General features: G+C 45.2%; 1 long non-coding RNA gene across 1 annotated transcript; it reads left to right on the top strand.

The window, feature by feature from the left end:
* The first annotated feature begins 2,648 nt into the window (after positions 1–2,648).
* On the top strand, positions 2,649–17,106 carry LOC141095905 (uncharacterized). Its single transcript, XR_012233489.1, has 3 exons — positions 2,649–2,880; positions 14,844–14,928; positions 16,983–17,106. It is a non-coding gene; the product is annotated as an uncharacterized lncRNA (long non-coding RNA).
* The last annotated feature ends 3,622 nt before the right edge of the window (positions 17,107–20,728 follow it).

Here is a 20,728-nt window from a genome sequence, read left to right as displayed (position 1 = left end):
TGTATTAGCGGCGGTGATCCTGCCGACTACGCCAAATGTAGGGTCGGTGGTGGGGTGCCGAGCTGGGGGGGTAATAGGGGGTGGTCCCACTTCTTACCGCGCAGAGATGATACAGAGACACGATGAGGCAGATTCTGGGTGCAACAGGTCCAAGTTTATTGCTCACCGTCCGACTGACGGTCCTCGCGGTACACCGCGATATCTCTCTCTGCCCTCCGTGTTCAGGGCCGCTCCAACACCGTATGTTACACTAGGGACGTATTTATACGTCACGTCCCGTCTCACACTGTGACAATCCTGACAGCTCGGTTACTGTGGCCGCCTTAGGCCCGTACACCAACAGCACTTTACTGGTCAGTTTCGTCGTAACACATACGGTGTCTTTCACCCAGAGCTTTGTCTCTGCTGCGGTCCTTCCCTGTCAGGACCACCCCCCTGACGTTTCCTCTCCTCAGTCCCCCTGGTCGGATTCTCCTCAGGGCACACAGACTAGCGTAGTCCTCCTGTCACCTGGGCTCCCCCTGGGGACTGGAACCTTCTGGAACCCTCCCTCAGAATTTATAACTTCCCCGGTTCCTTGAAACTGTCACTAACTGTCACCACGCCCCCCATGACCAACGGTTTCTAAAGCCCTAAGCTGCTGTAAAGTCCTTTACTCACACTCCACCCTGCCATCTAATGGTCATCCCAAGGTACTGCACGTCCACTACACTTTTCTAGTTGTTTCCCCACTGTAATCACTGTCTCCTACCTACACTGTGCAAACCTATCTTTCTTCACTCTGACTAGTCCGTCCGTCCGTCAGGTCACCTTCCCTACAACATCAGCTCTTGAAGTTACGAAATCATCATCATCATCATGAACAGTTTATTCAGACACATGGAATGATTCACCCAACTCTCCAGTGTAATGAAGGTGTGCAAAGGGATTTCATTGAAGTGAGCAACTGGTCTTATAGCTGAGCGGTCATTTGGGTACTCCATTAAATGACTTGTCTTTGTTATAAAGCCAGTGATACTTATCATGGAAAATCAGCAGCCATCAACAAGACCATTAGAATACTAAGGGTATGTGCACACATTGTGGATTGAGCGCAGGAATTTTCTGAGCGGATTTTGCATCTCTTGGCAGAATCAGCAGGTCAAAATCCGCTAGTTTTTTATACGGATTTTGAGTGGATTTAATGCGCATTTTCGGCTATGTGCACACAGTGTGGATTCTACTGCGGATCCGCAGCGGATTTGGCCCTGCGTATACGCAGCAGAACTGCATGTGATGTACAGTACCATTGTAGCCTATGTAAAACAAAATCCGCTGTGCACATGCTGCTTTTTTTTTCTGCGCGGATTTGGTGCGGAATAAAAAAACGGCATGTCACTTCTCTTGTGCGGTTTTGCTGCAGTTTTCCACCTGCTTCATTCTAGAAATCCGCAGGTGGAAAACCGCAGGGGAAATCCGCACAAAACATGCAGTAAAACCACAGAAAAAATGCACTAAATCCGCAGGAAAAACGCAGGTCATTTGACCTGCGGCTTTAGTAAATTCTGCGCGGAAAATTCCAAAGCAGAATAGGCACCGTGTGCACATAGCCTTCAGCAGATTGTCATGTGTTTTTTGGTGTGCGGTTTTCTATAATGAAATGGGTGTTGAAACGCAGAGGAATCCGCACAAAGAATTGACATGCTGTGGAAAATAAACCGCTGCGGATTCTGTGTGGAATTTTCTGCAGCATGTGCACAGCAATTTTAATTTTCCATTGGTTCACATTGTATGGTCAAACACTTGCGGATCTGCAGAGATTCCGGGCGGAAAATCCGCTGCGGATCCGCAGCCAATCCGCAACGTGTGCACATACCCTAAAACTGAGACCTTTCTCTGATATTTTGTACACGGTCTGAGATATTCAGCACATATCCTGCACACGTTAAGTGGTGGTCATGATGCCCTATGAAGCACTATGATGCTACTATCAAAGCAAGCTGATTTGCGCAGTTAAAGAAGACAATACTGGGATTTTGTGCAAAAACAGTATCTTACTGGACTAACTAGATGCAATATTTGGATTCAGCACACCAATATTTACAAGGATCAGATCTTATTCTGCAGACTGCAAAAATGATGTAGATGCTTGATCAAAATTGGTATCATAAAATGATATTACAATATACCGTATATACTCATGTATAAGTCGACCCGTGTATAAGTCGACCCCCCTAATTTTACCTCAAAAAACTGGGAAAAATGTATTGCCTCGCACATAAGTCGAGGGTGGGAAATGCAGCCTTAGTGGGAGCCAGCAGGAGGCTGAGAGAGACAGCGGGAGGCTGAGAGAGAGAGAGGCAACTTATGACAGGCTAACAAGCCTTTCACTTTATTGTTTTTTTAATACAGTATTTCATAACCTCATAGCAGGCTCCGTACGGGCCATGCTAGAGGAAAACCCAGCCACCCACCTCACCTCCGCTCTTTTCAGCACGCAGCTGCGTATGAGAATCAGAGCAGGGAGGGGGTGGGGGGTGGGAATGCAGGACAGAGGAATTGAAAGTTAGAGCTGCAGAGCCGGAGGGGGAGGCGGGCCAGAGCTGCTAATTGCATTTCTCCTAAGTTCTCTGGTGATTCACCAGTCAGAGAGAAAGCTTCAGCGCTGCAGAGCCGGAGGGGAAGGCGGCCCAGAGCGGCCAATTACATTCGTTGTACCTTCTCTGACTGGTGATTCACCAGTCAGAGAGAAAACTACAGCTCTGCAGAGCTGACGGGGGAGGCGGGCCGAACCGCGGCTACTCATAAAGAAGACATGGCGCCGGAGCAACACGGAGGACATCGCCGTGTGCTGGCAGTGTGCTGGCCGGACTGCCGCGTCCCCGCAACACCTCCCGAAAAGTAAGTTTGACTTAAAAACTTGCTTGACTCGCGTATAAGTCGAGGGGGGTCTTTTTCAGCCCATTTTTTGGGCTGAAAAACTAGACTTATACGCGAGTATATACAGTACTAGATAAATAATCACTGTGGTTTCTTCCTACAGTGCAGCACTATTGGGGACAGTGATGATGTATGTAAAGAGCTGCGGAATATGATGGCGCTATATGAGCAATGCATAATACTTAGCACACATCAATAGTACAAATGAATATAAGCAACTACCTCTTTCTCCACTTATCAGGCACTATTCCTGCGCATGTACAGTAAGTGTTTGCGCGTTCTGTTGTCACTGGAAATTTTGAACATTCCCCTAACAGCTGAGATGAGCTCATAAATTGCTGAAACACAGTTAGTGTTAAGCCCCCTTCACACATAGCGAGTCACAAGTTTTGTGACGCAACAGCGATCTCACCAGCGAGATCGCTGTGTGTGACACTTCTCAGCGACCGGCCCCCCTGCCGGGTATTGCTGAGCGTGCTGAATGGCCAGGACATTTTTTTGATCGCTTGTCTCCTGCTGGCCAGCACGCATCGCTGCGTGTGACAGGCGGGAGACCAGCGATCAGCGAGCTGCCGCTGGTAACTAAGGTACACATCGGGTTTCTAAGCGGCACACGCCACTTAGAAACCCGATGTGTACCTTAGTTACCAGCGCGCTGGTGCAGGGAGCTGGTAACCAAGGTACACATCGGGTTTCTAAGTGCCGCGCGCCGCTTAGAAACCCGATGTGTACCTTGGTTACCAGCTCCCTGCCGCAGCGCGCTGGTAACTAAGGTACACAGGGGTAACTAAGCGACGTGCGTCGCTTGTTACCCACGTGTCGCTGGTGCTGAATCATGTAGCGACACACCAGCCATCCTGACAAGGTAATATTGTTGTCGGGATCACTGGTACATCGCTATGCTTGGCGGGGCTCTAAGGTATTTTATTTACAAAGACTACTTAAATCTTAATGTATATTATATGCAAACTCTAAAATAAGGACATGTTTTATATTTTTACATTTTTACCTTTTTTCTCACTGTCAAAGTTAAAAGGATAATTTAAAAAAAATTAGCAAAAATATTTTACTTCCTGAATGCAATCCTGTTGACTTGTATGCATCTTCTGTAAGATCAACTATCTGGAAGCTCCCGCCTCCAGTGCAAATTATGTAAAACAATGTGACATTTATAACGCTGGTGTGTTTCTGTGTTGCAATGTATGATGAGCACTGGCTTCCTATCCTTGTACCATCAAAGCATAAAATGGCTCAGCTTGGCCAGCCCTCATCTTTTCTATTGGTTTTGAAACTTTTGATAGTCCCCCATAATTGCCTGCACTAGACCACATGGTGGGATAGCTGCTGGGCTTTATGGAGAAGCCCACTTGGCTGTGCCTGTCATTATTAGCCCGTTGTCTGACTCTTTAGCAATGTATGAAATGGCGCTGGGCATTTGTTGTTTGGGGGGCTGCTCGATGTGAATCAAATTACATACTGTTTGAATTTCCATGGGGTTGAGGGTTGACACTGTTGTACCCTCGGACTGCAGGGCAGCTTGAACTTGTTTGGATGTTAGTTGAGGTTCTTTATCCAACATCCGCACAATCTTGCGTTGAAATCTCTTGTCAATTTTTCTTTTCCGTCCACATCTAGGGAGGTTAGCCACAGTGCCATGGGCTTTAAACTTCTTGATGACACTGCGCACGGTAGACATAGGAACATTCAGGTCTTTGGAGATGGACTTGTAGCTTTGAGATTGCTCATGCTTCCTCACAATTTGGTTTCTCAAGTCCTCAGAAAGTTCTTTGGTCTTCTTTCTTTTCTCCATGCTCAATGTGGTACACACAAGGACACAGGACAGAGGTTGAGTCAACTTTAATCCATGACAACTGGCTGCAAGTGTGATTTAGTTATTGCCAACACCTGTTAGGTGCCACAGGTAAGTTACAGGTGCTGTTAATTACACAAATTAGAGAAGCATCACATGATTTTTCGAACAGTGCCAATACTTTTGTCCACCCTCTTTTTTATGTTTGGTGTAGAATTATATCCAATTTGGCTTTAGGACAATTCTTTTTGTGTCTTTTCATTTAAGACAAATTAAATGAAGATAATAATAACAAAGAATTTGTGTTTGCAATCATTTTCAGGAAGAAACTGAGTATTATCTGACAGAATTGCAGGGGTGTCAATACTTTTGGCCACAACTGTAACTATACAGTATGTCAATTTGTGTGCCACACACAAATAGTGTAAATATGGGAGGCTGGAAGCAGATGGGTTTTACCATTTAGTTGCTCCTTGTATGCAGGGTAGACTTTGATGTCCATTTGTCAGACAGAATGTATCAATTTTGGATTGTAATATGATGTCTAAAGGAAGCAAAGCTCAATTCAAAATTAATTTGAGCCACTTGAAGTAGGAGAGAACACTTAACTTCTTCTTAACTGGAATATATAAATCTTGAAACCACTGAATGCATTGCTGGGCTGAGAGTTGGATCAATGCCCTACCTGCACTTCTTAGAGCACTTAGAAGAGGAAAATGCCTACAAAATGTCCTATTAGTTTGACAAATGCATAGAAATGCTAATAAAATAAAATGTGCCAGAAGACTAGAATACTGGGATCAAATTCAACAAGAGAAGAAAAAATCCTGCATATTTGCAAAGGAGAAAGATGCTGGAGGGTGTATGCACAGTATTTAGGTAAAATAAAAATGTAATCATGTAAAAGACATAGAAAATGAAGCATAAATGTGAAATGGCAGAAGGATTAGAAGTACCGGTAGTTACATATCATCTATATATAGAGAGACCTTTCATTTATGTATAATGAGGATATTTATTAAAAGTCTATCAACGTAAAGTGGAGCTCATAGAAGAGATGGGGCCTCACAAAATATTAAAAGGGACCTCCATTATATTGTTGTCATGTTGGTGTTTGTTTTCAATTTAAAGGGTTTTTCCAGGACTTAGATATTGATGGCCTATCCCTAGGGTAGACCATTAATATTAGATCAAAAGAACAATACAACTATTAGAAATCCCATAGATGGTCTTATTCAAGCAGTTACAGGACTACAGCAAGTGCCGAATCTCCCATTCTTGTCTACCAGGCACAGTTTCAAACACCTTGCAGTACAAGTGCAACTATCTGCAGTTTGGTCGTACTCACCTAAAATAAACTGAGCTACAAAACTAGGCACAGTCACTACAAAATGCATGGAGTTATACCAGCTAAACAATGAAGGAGACCAGAGAGCACTGTGGCCTCTTCAATCATCTTACTGGTAGAAGAAATAGTAGTCAGACCCTAACTGACGCGCCCCAGGGGCCGTGGGGTACTCGGCACCGGGCCCGTTAACTTCAATGGGAGATGTCACAGTGGCTGTGACCCAGTCCATGGCCTCAGGCGGTCATGTAAAACGTGTAGAGTTGAATGGGGATAAAGTTTGTGTTGTGATTCGTGACACCGCCTGTGGGTTCTGGTCAGATTGACCAGCGCTGCGGTGTTGCTTCTCTGGGACAGATGTTGTGGTGCAGCCAAGATGTTGAAGCCCTCCACAGGTAGAGCTGTAGTCCTAGGGCAGTATAGATTAGTTAGTAGATGATAAGATGGTGTAGAGAAGTAGATATACCAGTGCTGGATGAGTGGCGCAGGAATAAGTGGAGGACACAAGGGCTTGTAGTTCCAAAGGCTTTACTCACAGTCTGGTGCACACAGATGCCCGCTTCAGTGCTGAGTCCTCCAGGAAAGGGGTCCAGATAACTTCCAGACAAGATGAAATGCACCTTTCCAGCCTTCCCTGTCAGTGTGTGCCTTTCCTGGCCGTCTCCAAACTAAATGCTGCTTTTCCGCCTTACTTCCACTCCAGCACTTCACAATTATCGTTCTGGGCCAGCAGCTGCGAATCCTGTCCAGACAATGGCTCACCGTTTCTGTGATTCTATATAGCCGCCTTTCCAGTCGGACTAACTGTGGTAGGGGCGATGGTCCATAAAGTAACCAAAGCTATCGGCTTGCTAGTGGCACCCAGAGGAATGTGATCTAGGCTAGGGGCCGTTCCCTTTGTGACCAGTCTGGGTCCTTCCTCCACATGACGGCGGTCAGCATGGAACGGGACCCACGGGATGACTTTCCAACCATGTCCCTGGAAGAACCAATCTTCCTTATGAAGAGTCTGCTGTTTCTTTAGTCCAATCCATCTGGCACTCCCCATGTAGTTGGGAGCTGCGCAGACTACGTCCTACTCCTTCCCTCCCTCTCAGGGAATCTGTCCTATCCTCAGCCTAGACTCTTCCGCCTTGCTACACTCCGCCCACCTCCCAGCACACTTCTTGCTCCAAGCAGGGAGCCATAAAGGGTGCTCTGCTACACTACTGTATGTGTGTGGGGTGTGGGTGTTGGAATCTGGTTGGGTGCATCCATCCTACCTGGTAGTGGGATACCACACCTCTGGTTGAGGTGCAGTACCTCTGTGGCGTCTGGATCCGCAGGGGCACCACATCCCCCCGTTAAACCCAGCACATCCGCGGGCTGCAAGTAAAACAAAGGTGTTACATAAGGAACATGCAAAATTATTTATTTCTTGTAAACAGTACTGCCAGCAGTAAACATTATTTTACTATCAAACATCTTCTCCTGAGAGAGGTACTTTTCTTTTTTTTAATTCTTGACTGGGGGTAGACACTGCCCCATCCGGGTTGTCTTGCAGTGTCTCTTTTTGCTGGTGGAAGACTCGCTCCAAACCTCCAACGGTGGTCCTGGGTGGGCTGCAGGACTTCCTGGTGCTGTCTTTGCGACCCAGCTTTCAGCCAGACCCGCGAGTTTTTCTTCAGGTCTGAGGAAGTTCTTTATTTTTTGACGGTCTGTGTAAAACCAAGAGGGGGCACCTTAAGAGGCGCAGCAATTTACAAAAAGAGTTTTCTGGATCAGTCACTGTCGATGATCTCCACAGTTTTTGTTTCAATAAAATTGGTGCCAACTGAGGCAAAACTAAAAACACAAAAACAAAGGCAAACGTGCCAATACCCTCCTGGGTAACTGTTCATTATTCTAGGGCATTTTTACTGATATTCCCCCCTGGGGTGGAGGAAGACTTCTTCCTCTGCTTCCATGGAAGACTGTCAGGGTGTCCACTCCCTGGCGGCATGACAAATTGGAGGTACTCCTCCTCCTGGTGAGCTGGAATGATGGCTGCCCATGCTGGTGGGGTGGCAGCCTGCTGGCAAGTAGTAGCTTCCTGAAGATAGGGGTTGGCAGCCAGTTGTTGAGTTGCAGCTGCCTGAGGAGGTGTGGCAGCAGCTTGCTGCGGAGTTGCAGCTGCCCTGGATCTTGGTCTGGCAGTCGGTGGGACCTCTGCCTGGGGCACAGCAGAGGTAGTGCCGTGGACCAAGGGATGGCTCACTACGGTGGATTTGGCTACCCTGGTTATGGTTGGAGCGTACACCACTGTGGGGGCCACTTCTGCTGGAGGAACATAAGCTTTCCCCACCTCATAGGCCGAGATGAATTCCTCCAGGATGCAGTGTACATTCAGGGCGTACCAACTGTGTAGCCCTGCATGGCGGGTGAATGTAACATAGTCCCCCCTGTGCAAGTCACGGGCTGGGTGCCCCTTCCTTAGGTGAGACTTCACATCACGCCGGCTGACAAATAGGTTGCACATGCCCTGGGGATCCTGGATAAAGCCGAAACCCTTCTCCAGGTTGAAATTAAGGATCCGACCCCATCCTGCCGAGTCCTTTGACCCATACCGCCCTTCGCGGGTTTGCTGCTTCTTTTTGAGATCAGGGCCTAGCACTGCCAACCCTCGCTGCTCCTGCTCCCTCTACTCTTCTGCCAGCTTTTGGATTTGCTGCTGGCAGTAATCCTCCTCTAACTCCTGGGTACGGCCTCTGTCAATGGTGGACAACAGTACCATGGCTAAGGGTTCTGGTGTCTCCCCCCTGGGGATGGTGCCTCTGTCCCAGGCCAGGTCAAGCTACATTACCAATCTAATGTTATTAGTGTTGCGCCCCTGAGGGTTCAGTCGCCACAGAGGTACTGCACCTCCTCCTGAGGTGTGGTGCCCCACCATCCAGGTAAGGTGGAGACACCTGACCACACTCCAACACCTGCACCCCACATCACAAAGTAGTGTAGCAAAGCACCTTCGACGGCTCCCTGCTTGGAGAGTAGCATAGCACCCCTTGGTGGCTCCCTGCTTGGAACACGAAATGTGCTGGGAGGTGGGTGTAGTTTAGTTCACATAAGGAGCGGGAAGAGTTGAGTCAGTCAGTCAGTCTTTCATTCAGTCATTGAGTGAGGAAGTAGAAGGACAGAGAGTGAGAAAGAGAAGATCCCCGGGAGAGGGATGGAAGAAGGAAGTGCTGCAGCAGGCCACAGTGATCTGGGTCTGCTGGCACAGGAAAGAGACAGAGAAAGGAAGCTTGATTCTCCATTGGAAAGAAGGATTAGTACGGAACGTAAGGAGAATAGGAGGATTAAGGATCAGGGTTGGAAGAGAGAACCCTTCCCAAGTTCTAAGCGCAAGGCCGGGGTCTGGTCCCCGAGGTTGTATGGATACTAATGGTCCTGCAGCAGACACCGGAGGAATAGAAGTAGTGACCACTTTATTCCCACACAAGACTTGGGGGCACAATAGCAACGATAGTGACTAGGTAGTAAGGAGTCCCCGAAGCAGGCTACAGCTGTCTGCTGTACAAGTAGAGTTCATAGGAACATCTGACAGGAGGAACTCCAGTGTAACTCAGTACTGTGAGTACTTCACTCAAAGGCGCTAAGAGGGAGACGTTCAGAAAAGGCACATATGTTGGCGGAGTGTTGGAAGGGAGTACTTCATCTTGCCTGGAAGTTGGCTGAGCTCCTGATCCGGAGGACACGGCACAGATGAGGGCACCTGTACCTGCAACAGACTGTGAGTAAAGCTTTGGAACTACATGCTCTGGTGTCCTCCACTTTTTCCTGCGCCAACATGCCAGCACGACTACATCCCTCGCGCCCGACACTACACCATCTAAGTGTCACTTCACCTACTCTGCCCTGGGACTACAGCCTTGCCTGTGGAGGGCTATAGCATCACTGCTGCACCACACCATCTATCCCAGAGGATCTGTCTGCAGCGCCGGCTTACATCTACGTTGCCGAACACCACAGGTGGCGTCACAAATCATTTATAAACTTTTCCCTTTTTACAATGGGCGCCCAGGGCCATGGACTGGGTCCCAGCTGCCGTGACATCTCCCATTGAAGCTCATCGGGCCCGGTACCGAGTACCCCACAGCCCTGGGAGGGCGACCCAATTTGGCGTCACGAACAGGATGACGAGACCCGATGCCACCGGGTTCTGTGTGCCTATGATTTATAGGACTTAAAAAGTTTTGTGGAAATGTACAGAATAACCAATTTGATAGACTGTAAAATGAATGCTAAAAATGGCCGCCAGCACGGACAAGAAGGGCGTGACAACATGGGTGGTCCTAAGAAAAGACCGCGAACTGTCCTGGGCCTTCCCTGTCTGAACTTCTATGCGACAGCAACATGGCCCACCCCCAGAGGGGTTCGTATACTGGCCTAGTATGGAGGAGTAGGAAGAAGACGCCGCCCCCAGAAGGAGGAGCTGGTAGCTCCTACCTAAAGGACACTGCAAGAGATATTGGCTGGGAGCGGTGTCCAGCACCTACAAGAATTATTGAAGTTTTGATGTGAAGTATTTTATAATGTGCCTTATGACAGTATTAATAGAGAATAGCTTTTCTAAAGAATCTAGTTCATAGAATGTTTTAATAAAGAGATGTGAATAAAGATGAAGATTTGAAAAATGCAGGTGGCGAGCCAGGCATCAACGGTTGTCACTTAAGGTTAATAAAAGAAAATAGTAAATGTGAAAGAAAAGAGAAAGTGAAGAAGTGTGTTAATGATGTTACTTGAAGTGATAGTGAGTTATTGCTGAAAGCACTTTTGAATTAGGTACTATAGTAAAGTATAGATATTTAGTAAAAATTGTTTTGCAACGTTCAAGAGACAGCGCCTCTCATATTGAGATTAGATAAGAACTGTTTATTAGCTTTACAAAAATTTTGTATGTTCCTGTATTTGTCAGGTTCTGTTTTCTTGCAGCCCGCGGACGTGCTGTGTTTAATGGGAGGGTATGTGGCGTCCCTGAGGGTTCAGTCGCCACAGAGGTACTGCACCTACTCCTGAGGTGTGGTGCCCCACCATCCAGGTAAGGTGGAGACACCTGATCACACTCCAACACCTGCACCTCACACCACAAAGTAGTGTAGCAAAGCACCTTCAGCGGCTCCCTGCTTGGAGTGTAGCATAGCACCCCTTGGTGGCTCCCTGCTTGGAACACGAAACGTGCTGGGAGGTGGGTGGAGTTTAGCTCAAATAAGGAGCGGGAAGAGTTGAGTCAGTCAGTCAGTCTTTCATTCAGTCAGTGAGTGAGGCTGTAGAAGAACAGAGAGTGAGAAAGAGAAGATCCCCGGGAGAGGGATGGAAGAAGGAAGTGCTGCAGCAGGCCACAGTGATCTGGGTCTGCTGGCACAGGAAAGAGACAGAGAAAGGAAGCTTGATTCTCCATTGGAAAGAAGGATTAGTACAGAACGTAAGGAGAATAGGAGGACTAAGGATCAGGGTTGGAAGAGAGAACCCTTCCCAAGTTCTAAGCGCAAGGCCGGGGTCTGGTCCCCGAGGTTGTATGGATACTAATGGTCCTGCAGCAGACACCGGAGGAATAGAAGTAGTGACCACTTTATTCCCACACAAGACTTGGGGGCACAATAGCAGCGATAGTGACTAGGTAGTAAGGAGTCCCCGAAGCAGGCTACAGCTGTCTGCTGTACAAGTAGAGTTCATAGGAACATCTGACAGGAGGAACTCCAGTGTAACTCAGTACTGTGAGTACTTCACTCAAAGGCACTAAGAGGTAGACATTCAGAAAAGGCACATATGTTGGCGGAGTGTTGGAAGGGAGTACTTCATCTTGCCTGGAAGTTGGCTGAGCTCCTGATCCGGAGGACACGGCACGGATGCGGGCACCTGTACCTGCAACAAACTGTGAGTAAAGCTTTGGAACTACATGCCCTGGTGTCCTCCACTTATTCCTGCGCCAACACGCCAGCACGGCTACATCCCTCGCGCCCGACACTACACCATCTAAGTGTCACTTCACCTACTCTGCCCTGGGACTACAGCCTTGCCTGTGGAGGGCTATAGCATCACTGCTGCACCACACCATCTATCCCAGAGGATCTGTCTGCAGCGCCGGCTTACATCTACATTGCCGAACACCACAGGTGGCGTCACGAATCACTTATAAACTTTTCCCTTTTTACAATGGGCTCCCAGGGCCACGGGCCGGGTCCCGGCTGCCGTGACATCTCCCATTGAAGCTCATCGGGCCCGGTACCGAGTACCCCACAGCCCTGGGAGGGCAACCCATTAGCCTATGATAAGAATAGAGCATCATATACTTGTCTGTAGTCTCTGACCCGTGGCCCAATTCTATACCATCTGGTTTGCATATCTTCTGTAGAAAAGACTCCTTCATAGGTATCTGCTAAACAGTAACTGCGGTGTTTCAGAGAAAAATAAAGTTGAAAGGCCGACCAAGAACAAGGTGACTAGTCCAAGAGGCAGGTCCCAGCCATCTTCACTACGACTGGTCAGCTAGTCTCACTAGTTTCTCCCTATAAATATGTAGGTAATGACTTGTAAGACTAGAAGAGCAGGTGGGGAAAAACTGGCAAGGATCAGACTCTTGGACTATCCACCTCACCATGTTTCTGTATAGAACATAGATGTTAGTAGTACAAAATACAATTGGGCAGCATGGTTCAGGGAGCATGAATTAGCAGAGGGGTTCCCCTTAAGGGTCAGTTTACTCACATGGAATCCATATAGCGCTACAACTTCCCACTGACAGATGTCCTTAAAAATTTTGGATGATACCTGAGCAAATTAACTTTTTCAATAGATTCATAGAAATATTCATATATATCAGTTACAATTACATCCTATTCAATCCTTTTTTATCTGGACACTGATCATAAATGACTATAAATACACCTGCGCTCCCTCCTGACCCTGTTCCGACAAATAATGTTGGAGGACAGCAGAATTGATCATGTTGACCTTCAGTATGCTCAGTCATTATGTTCTCCCTGTTGATAAGCCACCATCAGCTATGTTTGACTGCAGTTCACTCCTCTCTACTAATTTAAAACCGATGCACTCTCAGCCAAGCCAAGCATGCATGTGTATGTGACAGTGGATAGACACTGCTTTAGCCAACAGATATCTAAAGTACGCTATGTGGGCAACAGGCAAATTGAGAAAAATCCTACATCCCATTAAATCAGACTATGAGGATTCTATGGAGAGATGCAGCTCAGCACTAGCTGATTCCAACACCTTTGCTACTGGGTGAAAAATATCTGTGTAGAACTCCCCTCTCCAGAGGAACTACAGTATTATAAACAAGAAAGCTAAATTGGCCTAAAAATAATGGAAAAAGTATAGATGGAGTAAATAAGCAATTACCCTCACTGTTCTTGATAGGAAAAAAAACTGCACCATATTGGGACCCATTTTGATCTTTTCTGTGGGCCCTTTCTCTTCTGCATACACCACCAGTACTGCTAGTTTAGTTACTTATTTTATGGCAGTGGTCTCCAACCTTTCTGACCTTGAGAGCCACATTCAGCACTGAGAGAGGGGCACGAGCCACATCCAGCTCCCATCTCCTTCAAAGTAGTGTCAACCAAAGCCCCCATTACAGGTATAATGATAACCAAAGCTTTTCCACAGAAATCACTGCAAAGCAGTATACTGAGATCTAGGGGTTCCCACAATACCCCCAATTCAGTATTCTCCCATCAAGGGCTCCCAACACACTGTCACATCCAGCTCTGAGCACCTCCTCTAACAGGTAGTACCATCCTCCAGCGTACCATACCTCAAACATCTCTAAATCTCTTAGACCAGTAAATGTGCATGCAGATCTGTACTTCTGTGCAGGGCTACTCACAAAACTCACCATTTTGAGATGTGCTTCTCATACCTATTTGCTAGACCTGGACCTAATGCACCAAGCTGGCAGACAGTCGCGAGCCACAATTCATTGGACCACGAGCCACATGTGGCTCCCGAGCTACAGGTTTGGGACCACTGTTTTAGGGAGTCAACTCACTGATAAGGATTCTCTCTACTTTAAAATGATTCTGCAATTTTCGGGACTTATATTACAGGATAAATTAATGTCTCATTCAAATGCAATACTTATGTTTATAAAACACACTTACAGGCTCTAGGTAGAAACAACCTTTTCATTTCATGCAGTATTTCTTAGTAAGTCCTTGCTCAGAATATCTGGTGCCATTTTAATGACCCAATGTGTTCACCACAAAAGACAAGAGGACAACGTTAGAAGAAAAGAGCCCTTGATATCATATTGCCAAACCGTTTTCACTTAGCACCCTCCTAAAGTAAAATCATTGTCGTGACCTTTTTAAAATGTGGAAGAAGAAATCAATAGTGCTTCTAAAATAAATGTATGAGGGCAGAACATGGCTTCCTGTGTGTTCCTGTGATAGAAGACAGCCAAAACCTAATTATTGTCAATCACGTTGCAGCAGGGTAGAAATCCTTTAGATGAGCATTGCAATAGTGGCTGGATATTTGGAAAGGATACAGTGCTGATAGTATTTATACCAATGGAGGAAAGTTTTTCTTTGGTGGAACATTGACAAAGAGAGGTCCTTCGTCTCCTGTGAACTAAACATCTGTGATTGGATCTGCCAATCACTTACTTTGCAGCTAATGCAGGTCTGTCAAGTAGACCAGGAAGAATGGCTGACTGGCCGCGTGCCAGACACCTTCCAATAAGATTTGCAGCCCATAAACAGACATTTTCTTTTTTTTTCTCACTTTAAGGTCATCCGAGCGTTCCCCTGGATGCCAAGTAGAAGGAGTCTGAAGAATCCAATCCAATCTTTACTGTGGCAGATGAGTGAAATAGGTGAAATTCAGCTAATAGATTGGAAACACATTTCTCAAATATCATTATCTTTCTAATTGTTTTTACTTAAACTGAACTCCACGGTAATATTTTATAGTTTCTTGAAATGCTGCTAAAAAGACATTACATTGATTTATGGGAATCGTTTCATGTTTTTTCCCCCTCATATTAACTGCATAATCTCTCTTAGTATTCAAATAAATATTGATGTAACCTCTAAATCAGATGTGCTTTCCATATTAATGCTAATGACATAATGTGTCACTAAATAAAAATCAGGAGAAAAGTTGTATTTTTTGCTTAAAGGGTTTATACCTGGAAAGGCCACATTTCTACATGCAGAAATGTGATGTATTTTTCTCTGCAGTTCTTCTGCATGTTTTCTACAGGTGTCAGCACAAAATTATTCAGTAGCAATTTGCTCTTTTTATTGTGTTTTTGTTGCTTTTTTTAATTTTTTTCATATTCTGTGCTCTCTAAGGCTGTGTACCCACATTGCGTTTTTTAAGCGTTTCTGTTTTTGCAGCTGCTGAAATGCTTAAAAAACGCTAGTTAAAGCGCATTCCGTGCAATCCTACGGCAGTTGCTGTGCCAATGCTATGGATTTCTCTGCTGCGATTCCGCTATGCCCACCATGCGTAAAGTGAGCGCTTCATGTGCGGATGGTACCCAGAGTCTGTCATCTTTGTCATGATCACCAATGCATTTGGAAGTTCCTCTTTAAAATGTATATGTTTGCCCCTAATCCAATACGAACTACATCTGCCTATATTAAGCACAGTGTAGAGCCACTAGAAAGAGCTCCTTCTCTTTCATCAGACTTGACTACTCAATGCACGCTCACCCAGTCGATTAAATGGGCATTGTGTAATAGTTAACCAGCTGAAATCAGTGAGGGCAATGAACTGTCTTTCACTAGTCACTGAGGAATCTAATATTTGGAACCAGAATTAAAGATTTGTCTTGGATTTTTTTGCATTTAAAGGAAATCTGTCAGTAAGGTCATTCTTCCTGATTCATCTATGTAGGCATGTACGTCATAGAGAGTTGAATAAAATGATACCTTGCTACCTGTGATCCAATATATTATTCCAGAGTAATTCACATTATTCTTAATATGTAAATGAAGTGAAGATCTATGGGCCGGACAAAGATCTCCTTGAGAATCTGCTTCCAGGGCTTGTTTAAAATGGAAGGAGGTGTTTCGAGTGTGATACATCTAGATCAGGAGAGCAGAGAGCAGCCAGTACATATCAAACTGGCAACGCCTCCTTTTCTTTAAAATAAGCTCTGGAGGCAGATTATCAGGGAGATCTATGACCATCCCATAGATCTTAACAGCTTATTTACATATTTAAAAAATGTGGATTTCTCTGGAATAAGACATTGGATCTTAAATATAAAAGTATCATTTTATTAAACTTTCTGTGACCTGCATACCCATAGAGACAGCTTAGGATGGTTGACCCTTTGGACGGATTCCCTTGAAACATGGAAATGTAAAGTAGCAAGATGCATGATATTCTTCCCAGCATAAATCTGGTGAAGTCAGAAGTTGAACCTGACCAAGGACATGGATTAAAAAAAATTATTGCACAGCCAAATATATACTGTATTTAAAGTCTATACATGAAGCAGAAAATAATGGCTACCTGGCAGGTCTACCACAAGAGAAAGAATAGGATCAAAGTAAAGGTTGACATATCAAGATATTCATTTGTGTCCTAGTATATGTGAACCACCACTAAATAAGGTTATACCTATTCACAGCACAGTCATTCAGCACATGGGACACTGCAGTATAGCATTAGCATTGCCAAGTGACTCTAATATATGTCCACATGCTAACTAGCAATCAGCAAAGTGTTATGTGCATTGTTGGCAATAGATCATTTCATTTAGCCTTTAATCAAATAAAACTAAAACTGGTAAGCACAGATCTCTTCCACAGATAGAAGCACTTCATTTGTAACTCTTATGAATGCAAAACACTTGGAGCAAATTATATTGACTGCCAGGGTAGACTTAAATAACTGCTTTCCATTTGTTTACAGCAATCCATTTCTGTAACCCGGTACACAAGTTGTTCCCCCAGAGTCCTCCTTGTAATGCTGAAAAAGTGTCAGGAATAATGACCGTCTACCCAGATCCGTAATAAAATGTAGAGCATGGATTATTACAGTTGTAAGTATCCAAGATTTATTTCATGACTGAAGGTAATGATGAATCTCTTAGCCCTAGTAATGTCTGGAGGAAACCTTACCTCTCCTCGGAGCTGTCACAAGTAGACTATTTATAGGGCCCTTAGTGATGTTGGGTTGTAACACGGAGATGCAATGTGTCTGTATAGAAATGATAGTTGGGGTTTCCTATCAGATTCCGTAATATTGGATTTCTACTCTGGGTTTACATTCCCCAGAAGACAAGGGACAGATGACTAACACCAGACCATTCATCCCTTAATCCAAGATTTTTTTGTGACAGCACCAACCTTACAAAATGAGCCCTCTGCCTTTGCAGGGATTAAATGGCACAATTTGCTGCTGATTTACAGAACAGGGTCATGTCATTAGATTCTTGGCAAGGTTCTATACATCTGGAGAACAATATGCATAATAAGCTAAAACTCAATACCTCCTTGCACTAATTAAATGGGATCCCACCAGGACAAAATCACAAATTACAATATAGGGTTTTCTGCATCCCTATGCATTTTTCTGTAGAAGTAACTACAGTAAGCACAGTTTACTTTTCCATTTTGTGCTCTCCTAAAAGAAATCTTGCTTGTTTCTCCTATTATTTTTTTTTACAATCTTCTGTTTTATAACATTAGTCTTCCTGCTGGGAATTTGATCTTTCTACCCAGGTTTTTGAGAAAGAACCTTATAAACTAGTTTATTTTGGTATGAATCCATAGGTATAAGAAATAGAAACTTGTATTGTGCTACTATGAAATATTTTAGAAAAAAATTCTCTGTAATTATGGAACTTACTTTCTACTCTTCATAACAACTTCCGTTATTTCCTGACATCTCTGTGATTTCTATTATTTATTTCATTCCAGTGGCTTTAATGTCTTCAAAGTCACATTTGGTTTTACTGCTCTGTGACAAAGACATTGGGACACAGCTAAAGACAGACATTTATTCGTGTAGTTCCCTTGTATAAAGTAACTTATTTGTATACCGTTTGGCTGCAGTGCCAGATTACCAATTAGGCATACTAGGCACCGGCCTACTGTCCCCGTGTCTTTCAGCTCCCTCAAATAAATCGTCATCAATGGGCAGCGCTGATCACTGTCACTTATTGCTTCTATCACTGTCCTCTGATGACATCTTGTTTCACAGTTAGAAAATTCGGCAGCGGAGCTGAAGATAGAAGCAGACAGCCGGCACTGCACTCACCTCTCTGCAGTTATTACCATGAATCCAGAACATCTTCAGAGGGCAGTGATGCAAGAAACTGTATTAAGTAACTGCAGCATCGCCCCCGATGACGTTCTGTTCCAGTGGCAGTAATAAATAGTGCAGGGAAGTGAGTACAGCCCCAGTCTCCTGTGACGTCCTGATTGATACTCCTCTCAAACAAAAAGTCACAGGAAGTGAAGTAAAAAACTCATTTAGGGATTAGCTAGATAGGGAAAATGTAGGATATTACATAATGCAGCTAATTAGAAAAGTGGTTAATGTGTAAGGATAAACAGTTAAAAAGGACAGTTTAGGTGCCAGACCAACCATCAAATTTGGCTTGATTAATCAATGGATTTACTTTTCTTCATAGACTGAAAAACAAAGTGATTAAAATAGAATGCAATGTGATCATTTTTTACACAAGAATTTAATTTTCTTCTTTCATTAAACTATTTTTAGTATTATAATTCATAGAGATGTGTGAATTTGCCTGTTTGTGCTGATGTTCCTGGGAAATTCAGATAGCAAAGAAGTTTTTCTCTGCAAATCTAATGTGCATTGTTAATCTTTGTAGCCTATCCAGACCACAGAGCATAATAAACGTAAGATGTAAAAAAAAACAAACCAAAAAAATATATCCACTAATCTGCTCACTTCTTCGGCCACTTTGTTCCTTACTGTCACCCTTCTGGTCAATGTCTCATCTTCATATCACCGCCACAAGCGCTGAATCCCCAGGCCTTCTCATGTAGGTGTAAGAAGATGAGCCGGGGCAGAGTCAGTGGTTTCCGGTGCACTTTGAGGCCGGAACTATTGGGACTGTCACCACTGTTGCCGGGGGACGGTTCTTCTGGGAGGGGAGGACCTTTGCACTGGACAGCAGGGGGCATTGGGGAGATAAAAGGGACTGAGCTCGGGAACAAGGGAGATTTGTCCGGAAGGCGACAGGAGACCAAGGAGAAGGTTGACTCCCTCCCCACTGCTCCAACTGCTAACTAGACATCATCCATCCCCCAGAGTTCTGACTTGCATACTGACTAGATCGTTATTGAGCTGTCCTCGGACCCTACCTTGCTGGATGGCTCCTTCCCACTCTCAGTGAGAGACAATCTGACTTGCTCCATTCCTAGCGACCACGTCAGACGTTCGCACGCTGCCGTGGCCTGTGAGCGTGTGGTTCGAGTTCAGCGCCATTCTAGAGGAATCCACAAAAGAGACTGTTTCTACGTTCTAGCATAGTCAAGCCAAGTGGGACCCGATACATCGGCACGTTCGGGAGACAGTGCTTTTCGTTCTTCCGTAACAGAGCCAGAGCCATTGTCCACAATTTATGATGCCGTCGAGAGCTATTACAGCCTCTCCCCAACAAGAACTGCAAGCAATAATTTATCTTTTTCATACACCTTCTCAAATATTGTGTCTGTGTTCAAATCCTGTTGTTGCCGTTACTGACTTCATCTCCCTGTGTGGAGTATTCCTTGTATGATAATAACCTGTTCTAGTAATCCTGTTAACCCCTTCTTTGCCTCCAGCTCTTCACTGCATCCAACGAATCTTACTTCCAGCACTTCTTACATTTTGGCGTAGATGGCAGGATGCAGTCTAATAGCATGGAGGTAGCAGAACAGGCAGCTAAGCCCAGAACCAGTATCTCCCTGGGGGCCATGCTGAGTAACTTGCCTAAATTTTCGGGGTCTAATACTATGTTGTGGAGCGCATGAGGGGTATGATGAGAATGCATACTATGACCTCCGCTCTCGAGGCCGAAGTGGCCATTATGGCATTGGATGGAGAGGCTCGAGACTCCGTGATGTTGCGTACCACCCAAGACCGTGATACGTCTACTAAAGTACTCCAAATCTTAGAAGCGACCCATGTAGGAAAACTTAAGACTCACCTGTTTAGCCGCATGCAAAGACAGGGGGAGACGGTTACACAATATATGAATGAGCTGCAAGAGTTACACCCTACCATTGCTAAAAAAGATGGAGTGAGGATAGGGCCAACAGATGTTGTGTTGCATGACTTGTTGGTGACTGGCCTATAGGGCGCCCTGACCAAACAGACTCTGAGAGAGCGAGTGCGGGCGGACCCTTGCTACACTTTTGCTGACATTGGAAAAGAGGCCCGCTCACATGAGCAAGAGCAGGGGTGACGGTCCCAGTAGGGAAGGTCCAGAGTGGTGAAGTAGCAGTGAAGATACTTGCTGAACCCCAATGGGTTGAAGAGATGAGAAAGAAGCTGCTGAATATTCAAGGGGAATTGGCTCTGGTGAACGAGAAAGTTGAAGCCGGCCAGTAGGCAGCCGGGGGGCCAAGGTGAAGCAGATGTCCGTAACCAGGCCAGAAGGTTCCGCCGACAGAGGCCCTTTGCTTGCTATAACTGTGGAG

The sequence above is a fragment of the Dendrobates tinctorius genome, unplaced genomic scaffold, assembly GCF_039654945.1.
Source record: "Dendrobates tinctorius isolate UK_male_01 unplaced genomic scaffold, ASM3965494v1 ptg000070l, whole genome shotgun sequence".
Classification (NCBI taxonomy): domain Eukaryota; kingdom Metazoa; phylum Chordata; class Amphibia; order Anura; family Dendrobatidae; genus Dendrobates; species Dendrobates tinctorius.
The sequence above is the reverse complement of the archived record's forward strand: the minus strand, read 5'-3'. Positions and strand labels throughout refer to the sequence as shown.